This window comes from Crotalus tigris, unplaced genomic scaffold, assembly GCF_016545835.1.
Source record: "Crotalus tigris isolate CLP2741 ecotype Arizona unplaced genomic scaffold, ASM1654583v1 scf7180000017600.4437325, whole genome shotgun sequence".
NCBI classification, from domain to species: Eukaryota; Metazoa; Chordata; class Lepidosauria; order Squamata; family Viperidae; genus Crotalus; species Crotalus tigris.
Genome location: NW_024096504.1, coordinates 2,798,424 through 2,808,542, shown reverse-complemented (window position 1 = coordinate 2,808,542; position 10,119 = coordinate 2,798,424).

Below are 10,119 nucleotides of genomic sequence, written 5' to 3'. Positions count from 1 at the left end.
CATTGAAGACACGGAGTTGAAATAACAGCTCTTTATTAGGTTCTCACAGAAGCAAGCTCTAGCAGCTGACTGACTTATATTTATATGGACCGCCCCTAGGCGATGGCCAATCAGTTTAAAGTACTCATTTCCATCTAAAACAACAGGCTTAAAGTTATACAGACAGACAGTCTATCATTCAAATAAAGCAATCAGTTAACCGTTTCTTTATAACGGACCCTTTGAATTGCTTAATACATAACACTGAGTTCCATTAATTAGATGTTGACATATTCTTAAAATTTTGTGCAAACCAGTATATGCATTGACTCACATTTTCTTTTTTTTATTCTTCTCTATAAATCATGTTAACCTTTTATGTTGGAGTTGGTTGAGAGGAAACATATTGAGCAGAAGAAACAGATCCTCAATGCAACATCCACTCAAGTTGTAACATTACAGAAGAATGCTATATGCTTACATTTAAGGAAGTATAATTCATAGAAGACTCTTCATTCTAGACCAGGGGTGTTAAACTGGTGGCTTGTGGCCCTGATGCATCACACACAGTCCACACCCACCCCAGCTCTACAAAGGCAAAAAAGTCATGGTACATCACATGACACGATCGAGTTTGACACCCATGATCTAGACTGTAAAAGTCTAGTTGTGCCTCCTGGTTAGTTGTTTATTAATTTGTTTCTTCCTTAGCTGTAGGATTACTAGCCCCCACATTCCATCTCATCATCTTTATGCTGTGATGTCAGAAAGCTGTTTCAATTCTTTGATCCTCTTTCAGGTAAATTTGGAGTTATTGGGCTTCTGGAGCAGTACCAACACAAGAGAATATTTGTAAGTCAGGGTTGAACTGTGGGATGCTTGGTGCTCTCTGAATGTGGTTGTTTTCTAGCAGATGTTTCATTACCCAGCTAGGTAACATTATCAGTGCTAGAAGGAAGTGAGGTTTGCTTTCTGTTTATATAATCACTATAGAAACAGACAGCGAACCTCATTTCCTTGTAGCACTGATGATGTTACCTAGTTGGGTTACGAAGCATCTGCAAGAAAACAACTAAGCTCAGAGAGCACCATGCACCCCACAGTTCTGGAGCAGTTTCTAATGTAAGAATTAAAGATGCAGGCATCATACTATTGCTCTAGTAGTCAATCTTTGTTCTTTCACAGTTCAAAAGTTGCTTGATCTTGATCTGACTTGCACTGCCCTAATAAAATGGATACTGCATAAATATCATCACAATTGACAACCATGCATAAGTTTCACACTGGACAGGTGTTTTATTTAAATTAGGCAGCCTTTGGGTTTCCTTCTGTCAAAGAGGCTGAGCCAAGTAACATAAAGATGGGTCCCAGCCACAGGAGTTCCATTTCTGGAAGTGGCCATGACAACAGCAGCAGCAGCAGCAGCAGCAGCAGCAGCAGCAGCAACAACCACTTTGCTTCCTACAACTCTGCAACAGGATGGCCAGAAAAGAAGAAATAGCTGTCATCTGATGAACTGGAGATAGAATTAGTAGGAGCTGGTGATTTGGGAGATCTCAGCATTAGAAAAAGGCTGTGGGCAAAAGAAAGGGGAGCTGAGTAGGAGCTGCTTGCTGTAAAAGAGGCCACTCTAGGTCTCTAAATTGTAGAAGTTGGAAAAGAGTTGCAGAACGAAGAATAAAGCAGTGCTTGCCACGATGGGCAGCAATCATAGTGTCAGTTGAAGCTATGGAGATATCCTCCCAGATGCTTCTTCTACATTATAACAATGAAGGTGTTTGGCAGCTAAGTACTGGTAGCCTAATGGACTTGGGTGAGCTCAGTTTCTGGCTAGATAAAGTTTTTTAAAAGGAAATAATAGACTACACAAAAAATAAGATGTTTGAAGATGTTGTGAAGAAATGAATCCCTTATAAGTTAGGGAGGTGAAAATAATTAATAAACTAATTTATAAATGTAGACACTTGAGTGAAGTCTGGATGATAAGTATAGGTTCTGGAAAGTTTAACTTTCATAGTATCTCATTCTATTAACCAATTCTATCTGTTAAATTTCAAGGCTAAATTTGTTTTGGAATGTAAAATGGAACTGCAAAAAACCTCCGTTTTCTTAGAAGTTCTTGATTTCAAATAAGGTTAAATTTTGCTATCTAACATTCTATAGATGAACACTGGTATAAATCAGCATATGTGGCTGACTTTCGTAAGTTTAACTTCCACTCTATTCCTCATAAGACTCAGAAATCACACAGGATTTGATGAATGCTGTAGCTGTGTTTAGGTCAAAAATAATTTTTAATGAGAGAAAATAATTAATGATTCCTAGGAATCCAGCTACTTTAAATAAAATACCTTTAGTATAAGTATATAAGTTATACCAGTTTCATTTTTATGAAATGAATTTTATCTCTTTGGGATTTATGGGTCCTGGATTTTGGAAACATTCTGTAACTTAGTCCGTTTGAGGTACCTTAATTCAAAAATGGATGTCCTGTAACCTGCTATTTTGCTTAGGTGAAAGTCATGACAGTGAGAATTTTAATAGTATATAGATAGGTTGCTAGATAAATTACTCCCAATACATTTACCAATCTTTGTTAAAACACTTCTGTCCCTCTAAAGCAAGTGGAATTGCCAGGTAAAATTTTCTCTAGCACCAGTGGAACACAGCTGAATACAAATAACATTCCAAAGCACAGGATTTATTATAATCCATTGGATAGGAGTTTAAGATTCCTTTGTATTGTTTTATTAATAATGCTAGCCTTAGATAATTTCATAATGGATCAAGAAAAGTCTTCTTAAATATTGGGGTTTTTGTGGAATCTCATTTGGTAACGGATGCTTATCCTCTTATCTCAATTAAGGATGGAGATAAATGCCTATAAAATGAAAGCATTTCATGCTAGTTCTACTAGCTGGCATAAATCACAGCCCGTAGCCAATAATAAGTTGCAGTAATACAATCAGTAGAGAAATTGCATTGTGTAAATTGCAAGTCTTTTATTAAAGTTGTGTGCAGAGATCAATATATATTTTGTTCAATTCATTATCTGGTGAAAGTGATATTGTATTCATATAATGCAAGTATAATAGCAATTATGTCATTCTAGAGGGTAAAATATATAAAGCTTATGCAGAGCTTTCTCAATAGGAATAGAACACCTATTATTTTCCAGAGTGTATTTAGAGGATGCAGGATTCTGTAATTCAGAAGAGAACCACTTTTATCGCTCACACAGATTTAATTTTTTAAACAAGATCAAAAAATAGACCTGTATTTTATTCAGATAACATGCTCATTATTTCCCATGCTTATTTTGCTATTTAATTTCTAGGATGTAACTTTTTAAAAAAAGAAACAAAAGTATGCTTATCTATGAATATTTTTAAAGGAGAGTTAATCAGTAGTTAATATTTAGCAGAGGTTTTAGTTTTCCCTTATGTTCTCTGAAAAGTTACATCATGTGGGATGTTGTCTGTTAAGTACTGATTGCTCCCATGGTGAGATAAGTCAGCCAGAGGAAACAGATGTAGGAAGGGGCTTTTGATAGCTACAGAAGACTTTCCACTTTGTGGTTCAGAGATCTTTCTAAAACATGAACCATTTTTATCAGAATTTGTTGTCAGGGAACATTTACTTTCACAAATCAAGGTTTTCTTTCTGTCAGAAGACTGGTGAAATATTCTTCCATAATGTCTATAGTAAAGTCCCAAATCTAGAGTTTGTGGCACTCCAATGAATCTTTTGTGGCACTCAGTGCTGAAGTTGATAGGCAGCAAGACCTCAAAAGCATGTAGTTAGTTGTGCAGGTTTGGTTTTGAGAAGGAGGATGAGTAGCCTGGTGTCAACACTTTCACAACCCAGTGGGCTCCTCACAATACTGGAACCTGGTTGGAAAGCCCATGAAGTAGGTAACCCAAGATCTGTTATGCCAAACGATGTTGTTCTCCAGTAACTCCTATCTACTGTTGCTGTCCATAAGAGGTGCTGCTTGTGAGATCATATCATGCTTCCAGGTAGGAGAAGGGGCTGATGCTTGGCCAGGGATGATAGGCTGCAGCTGCCCAAAGAAAGAGGGCTAAATTTGACCACTCCATTGTAAGAGTCTCTATGCTGGCGGAAGAAGTGAAAAAGCAGCTGAAATCTCTCTGATAGGCAAAGGAAGAACACACTTTGCCTGGCAAGAGGACTGCAGAGAAAGGGAAGGGGAAGCAGACAAAGATGTTTCTACTCAGCATAGAGAGAGATAGAAAGAAAAATGTTTCCTTTTTTAGCAGGATGAATTTCACTTGTTACATCATCTTATTATGACCTTGCAAAAATGATAAATGTATGTAAACTGAAAAATAGAATCAAATATTGGTGTTATGTTTAAGAAAAATGTGGCCAGCTATATGGCCCCAGTGAAAAGACTGTTTCTTAAGAAGGTCTGCTTTATATTAAAGTATTTTTCTATCTATGAAATTGCTTCTGTATTACAATTATCAGGTTATCTCTGGTTTATAGAAAATGCAGAGTGCTATTGTTTTCACTAGCATGTCAATGATAGTGATTTGTGATTTTGGATTTTTTTACACTTTGAATTTTAGCACATTGTTTTGTAGCCTTGTATTTTTATATTGGGTTTTGTAGTGTGATCAGCAAGGATTGCTATCTATAGAGTATGAGTTGTGTTTTAATTGTTTTGCAATAACTCAGACATGTTACTTATTCCCAGGTCTTGAATAGGTAAAATCTAGTTCTATTGATTTCCATAAACTTCTGCTGAGTAAAACTAACTCTAGATTCTACCAATTGATTTCAATGGACAGGATAAGCATAGTCTTGAATGATTTTCAAGAGTTGCTGTTTCCAGTTTCACCTATGGATCATTACCTAATGGGAAATGAAGTGATGAATATTTAAGTCTGAGCAAGTCTTATTTTACAAAAAATTAATTGATTTTTTAAAATAAATATTTTATTAGATTTTATAGGGTAGAAAAAGGGTAGGGTAAGTACAGATATGGGGAAGGGTGGGAGTAGGGGATTAAGGATAGGGTAGGGTTGGAATTAAGGAAAAGTGCAATAATGGGGTAACCCCCAATAATAATCTCATGCTTTAACAACCAAACTACCATCCGGATATACATACTGAATAAACATAGTTTATATAATACTAAACAGTTATAATGAATAGAGTTAATTATAATCATCTAGTTAAAAATTAATAAGTAAATACAATTCCTTTAAGTAAATAACCTTAATTAATAAAATATAAACTAATTCTGTCTCCACTAATATTTAAAGTCACTAATAGTAATGCTATTATTAAACTAGAGGATAGAGCTTAGTGAAAATCCTAAAACCATATATTTTATTTAATTTCAAGCTCTTTTCTCATTTTGTCGTCTTTCTAACCATTGATAAAAATTTTCCCAGATTTAAAATAAATTGAATCTTCTTCTTCTTTCATCTCCTAAAAATTTAGTAATTATAATCTGATCAGATGGTAGATTTTCATTTTTCCAGACTTGAGCGAATACTATTCTTGCGGATATTAAAACATGTAGTATTAAATAATCATTCTCTTTACCATAATTAGGTCCTAATATTCCTAGCAAAAACAATTCCAGTTTAAATTCTATTTGTATTTTCATCATCTTTTCCAGCCATCTATGAATCCTAAACCAATATTTCTTTGCATTAGGGCATGTCCACCAGGCATGATAGTAAGTGCCTGGCATTTGTTTGCATTTCCAACAAACATTCTATAAATTTTTAAACATTTTTGCTAATCGAACTGGTGCCATATGCCATCTATAAAACATTTTATATAAGTTTTCTTTATATGAAGCTGCTTTAGTAAGTTTAAAGTTTTTATCCCAAAGTGTTCTAAGTCTATAAAATATCCAAAATTCTTTGCCCATACTATCATTGTTTCTTTTACTTGTTCTTCTTCCATCTTCCAGCTTAGCAGAAATTTATAGAGTTTCTTAATCAAATTTTCATCTGTTTTTAAAAGTATTTTATCAAGTGGAATCTGCTCTTTGTAAAATCCTATTGATTTTATATCTTTTTCATATCTTGTTTGAATTTGCAAATAGGACCACCATGTTAAGTCAATACCTTGATGTTGAAGGGCTTGATTGTCTTTAAGCTTTCCTTCCTTATCCAAAAGATCTTTATAACTAACAAGTTTGTCATAATTAATTAACTTTGGGTACGCAAATGCTTCCATTGTTGAAAGCCACTCCGGTATTTTTGTATACATTTTGTGTTTAATTCTCTCCCATTCTGAAAGCAATACGTTTCTTATGGCATGATTTTGAAACTATTTATGTGCTTTAGTTTTCTCGTACCTTATAAAAATGTGCCAACCTAGTTGGAGATCATGTCCCTCTAAATAAAGAAGTCATTTGTTTCTCAATGTAATCCATTCTTTAAGCCAGAGCAAAATGGCTGCTTGGTACTAAAGTCTCTGGGAGTCCAAAGCCCCCTCTATCTTTAGAGTCTTGTAACAGTTTACTTTTAATTCTTGCTTTCTTTTTTGCCATATAAATCTTAATATTATTGCATTTAAATCATCAAAAAATTTCTTGCTTAATTTAATGGGAACTGTTTGAAATAGAAAAATTAGCTTTGGTAGAATGTTCATCTTGACAGTCGCTATTCTTCCTAACAGTGATAGTTGAAGATTTCCCTACTTTTCCAAATCTATTTTTATTTGTTTCATTAATCTCTCATAGTTATTCTCTTTTGATGTTATATATTTTGCTGTTAAGTGAATACCTAAATATTTAACTTTTTAACTATTTGAAGATTTGTCTTTTTGGCAAGTTGAATTTTCTGTTTATCTGTTAGATTTTTTGTTAATACTTTAGTCTTTTCCCTATTTATTTTCAGTCCAGCCACTTCTCCAAATTTCTCAATTTTCGGCAAAAGTATGACAGCTGTTTCCAGTGGTTCCTCTAAAATAAAAACCAAATCGTCCGCAAAGGCCTGTAGTTTGTATTTCTGATCTTTAATCTCCAATCCTTTAATTTCTGTATCCTGTCTGATATTTCTAGCCAACCCCTCCAATGTAAGAATACATAACAAAGGAGACAATGGGCATCCCTGTCTGGTACCTTTTTTGATGTCAAATCCATCTATATAATCTCTGTTTAAGAGTATTCTTGCTATTTGTTTCTTATAAATTGCTTGAATCGCTTTTATAAAGTTTTTACCAAAATCCATTTCCTGTAACTGTTGAAACATAAATTGCCAATTTAAATTGTCAAAAGCTTTTTGTGCATCAAGAAATATGAGTGCCATCTGATTCCCTGGATGATTTTCATAATATTCCAAAACATTTAAAATAATTCTTAAGTTGTTTTTTATCTGTGTTTTAGGCAAAAAGCCATTTTGGTCTGAGTGAATAAATTCAGCCCCCCCAAAATTCATTCTTTCTGCCATTATTGAAGCAAAGATTTTATAATCCACGTTTAGTAGCGATATTGGTCTATAGTTTTTGATTTGTGTAAGATCAGTATCTTCTTTGGGTATCAAAGTAATATTAGCTTCAGTCCATGAATTTGGTATTTTTGTCTCTCTAAAGGTTTCATTACACAAGTCTTTCAAAATTGGAGTTAGAATACCTTGTAAGGCTACATAGAATTCTGCAGGGAGTCCATCAGGTCCCAGTGTTTTATCTTTCTTTTGCCTTTTTATTGCCTCTGAAATCTCCATCATTGATATCTTCTCATTTAACCTCTGTCGCATGTTCTCAGGGACCTTTGGAAGATTTGTGTCTTTTAGATAATCCTGAATTGCCTCTTTGGACACCGCCTCCACCTTATAAAGTGTCTCACAGTAAGCCTTAATGATTTTTTTCATTGCTTCATTATGGCAATGTAACTCGCCTTTTGAGTCTTGTAACTTACTTGTTAATCTTTTTTCTCTTTCTTTTTTCAATCTGTATGCAAGCCATCTTCCCGGTTTATTGGAATTTTCAAAAAAAATCTGTTTAGCTCGTTTAATCTGTTGTGCCATTATATCCATCTCAAGTAGGTTTAGTTTGTGTTTATTAGTTCCATTTGTGTCTTCAAATTTTTCTTTTGTGGATCGATTCATAACTCAGATTCCCAAATTGCTAAGTTGTTCTTTCAATCTACGTTGTGTTTGTTTCTTTTCTTTATTTTTTTTAGCAACATAAGTTATAGCCAGACCTCTAAAATATGCTTTTGCTGTATCCCATACATTTTGAATAGAGGTTTCTTCTTTTTTATTGATTTTTTTTAAAAAAGTCCATTTCTTTTGTTACTAATTGTAAAAATTATTTTTTTTCAGTATAGATTTATTCAGTGACCATCTTAGCTTTTTCCTAAATCCTTTCCAAGTCATTTTAATTGAATTATGGTCTGCCCAAATACTTGGTTCTATTTCAACCTCTTGTATTATAGTCTTCAAATCATAAGAAGTCCATATCATGTCAATTCTTGACCATGATTTATGCCTATTTGAGTAAAAAATGTATTGTGCTTTTTCTGGGTTCATCTCTCTCCATATATCCTATATACAGAGTTCATCTTTCATTTTTAAGAAGGGCTTAGGTAAAATATTTCTCCCTTTTTTTCCTTGTTTGTGGCTTTTGTAGTTTCATACTGCATCAGCAATTGCATTAAAGTCTCCAAGTATACAAAGATTATGATAATTTAAATCCACTAGTTTATCATATAATTGCTGAAAAAATGCTCTTGTTTCTCGTTGGGAGCATATATTGCAATCATCAATATTTGTTTTTGGTTCCATGTAATTTCCATCATTAATATTCTTCCCTCTTCATCAACATAAATTTGTTTTGGGTTCATCTTTTCTTTTATATAGAGGCTATCCCTCTTTTCTTTTGTGATGCCAAAGAAAAATAAAGTTTACCTAATTTTGGTTGTTCTAAAATACTAAAGTGTTGTCTCTTAATATGTGTCTCTTGAAGACAAATTATGTCCATTTTCAACTTTTGTAGCCTATGAAATGTTTTACTCCTTTTTGATGGTGAGTTGAAACCATTTATGTTTATTGAAAGAATTCCAGTTTCCTCCATGATTTCAATTATATCGAGACCTCAGTTTCCTAGGAGAGCTTATCTGTCTCTGATCTTTGGGTCTAATATCTTCCTCTAGTTGAGTCTTTTTAGGTACTTCCTCCTCCATTTGCTTTGATGTTTCTGCAGCAATTGTTTCCTCTGGTTTCTTAGGCGCAACATCGCCTTTTTCCAGAAAAGCTCTATGCTTGTTGAAAAATTCCTCTGCTTGAAATGGAGTATCCAGTCTATATCTTTTCGAGTCCCAAAAGATTAATAATCCTTCTGGGACCAACCATCTAAAATTCACTCCTCTGTTAATTTCCTTGTTAAAAATTGATATTCTCTTTGAGCTTTTCTTATTCTTCTAGGAATCTGTTTAAGAACTACCAGTTCTTTTTCTTTATATTTCAATGGTTGATCCCTTACTGCTCTCAAGATCTCATCTTGTAAGGCTCTTTTAAGGAATCTGACATGAATCTCCCTAGGGACTCTATTTCTTCTTGCATAATTTGAATTTACTCTGAAGACCTGATACAATTCTCCTTTCATTTGATCCATTTCCATTCCAAGTAGTTCCATCAATAGCTCACTCATCAGTTCTAACAGGTTTTCATCCTTCTCTTTTATCATATTTTGGAATCTTAACAAGTATGATCCCCTTTCCATCTCCATGACAACCATGTTGTCCTCCAGTTCCGCGTTAGATTGCACCAATCTCTGATTTTTATCTTGCAAAGCTTCTAATTTCTGATCAACCACCACTGACTTATCTTCTATTTTTTGCATTCTTAGTTGAGTATCTGTCATTGCCTGTTGGAAGGCTTCCATTTTTTGATTCATCTTGAGTAAATCATTTTTCAAATCTTCATATTTTTTTCCAGATCTTTTTTCATTTCCATTTTAGAATCTACAATTGCCTGGAGTATAGCTTGGGTGTCGTTTTGTTGGAATTCCTGTTGTAAGAATATTGTAATCGATTTTTGAGGGGCTAGGCCAGGGGTAGGCAACCCAAAACACTCAAAGAGCCACTTGGACCCGTTTCCCACCAAAAACAAAACACTGGGAGCCACAAAACCCTTTTGATATCTAAAATGA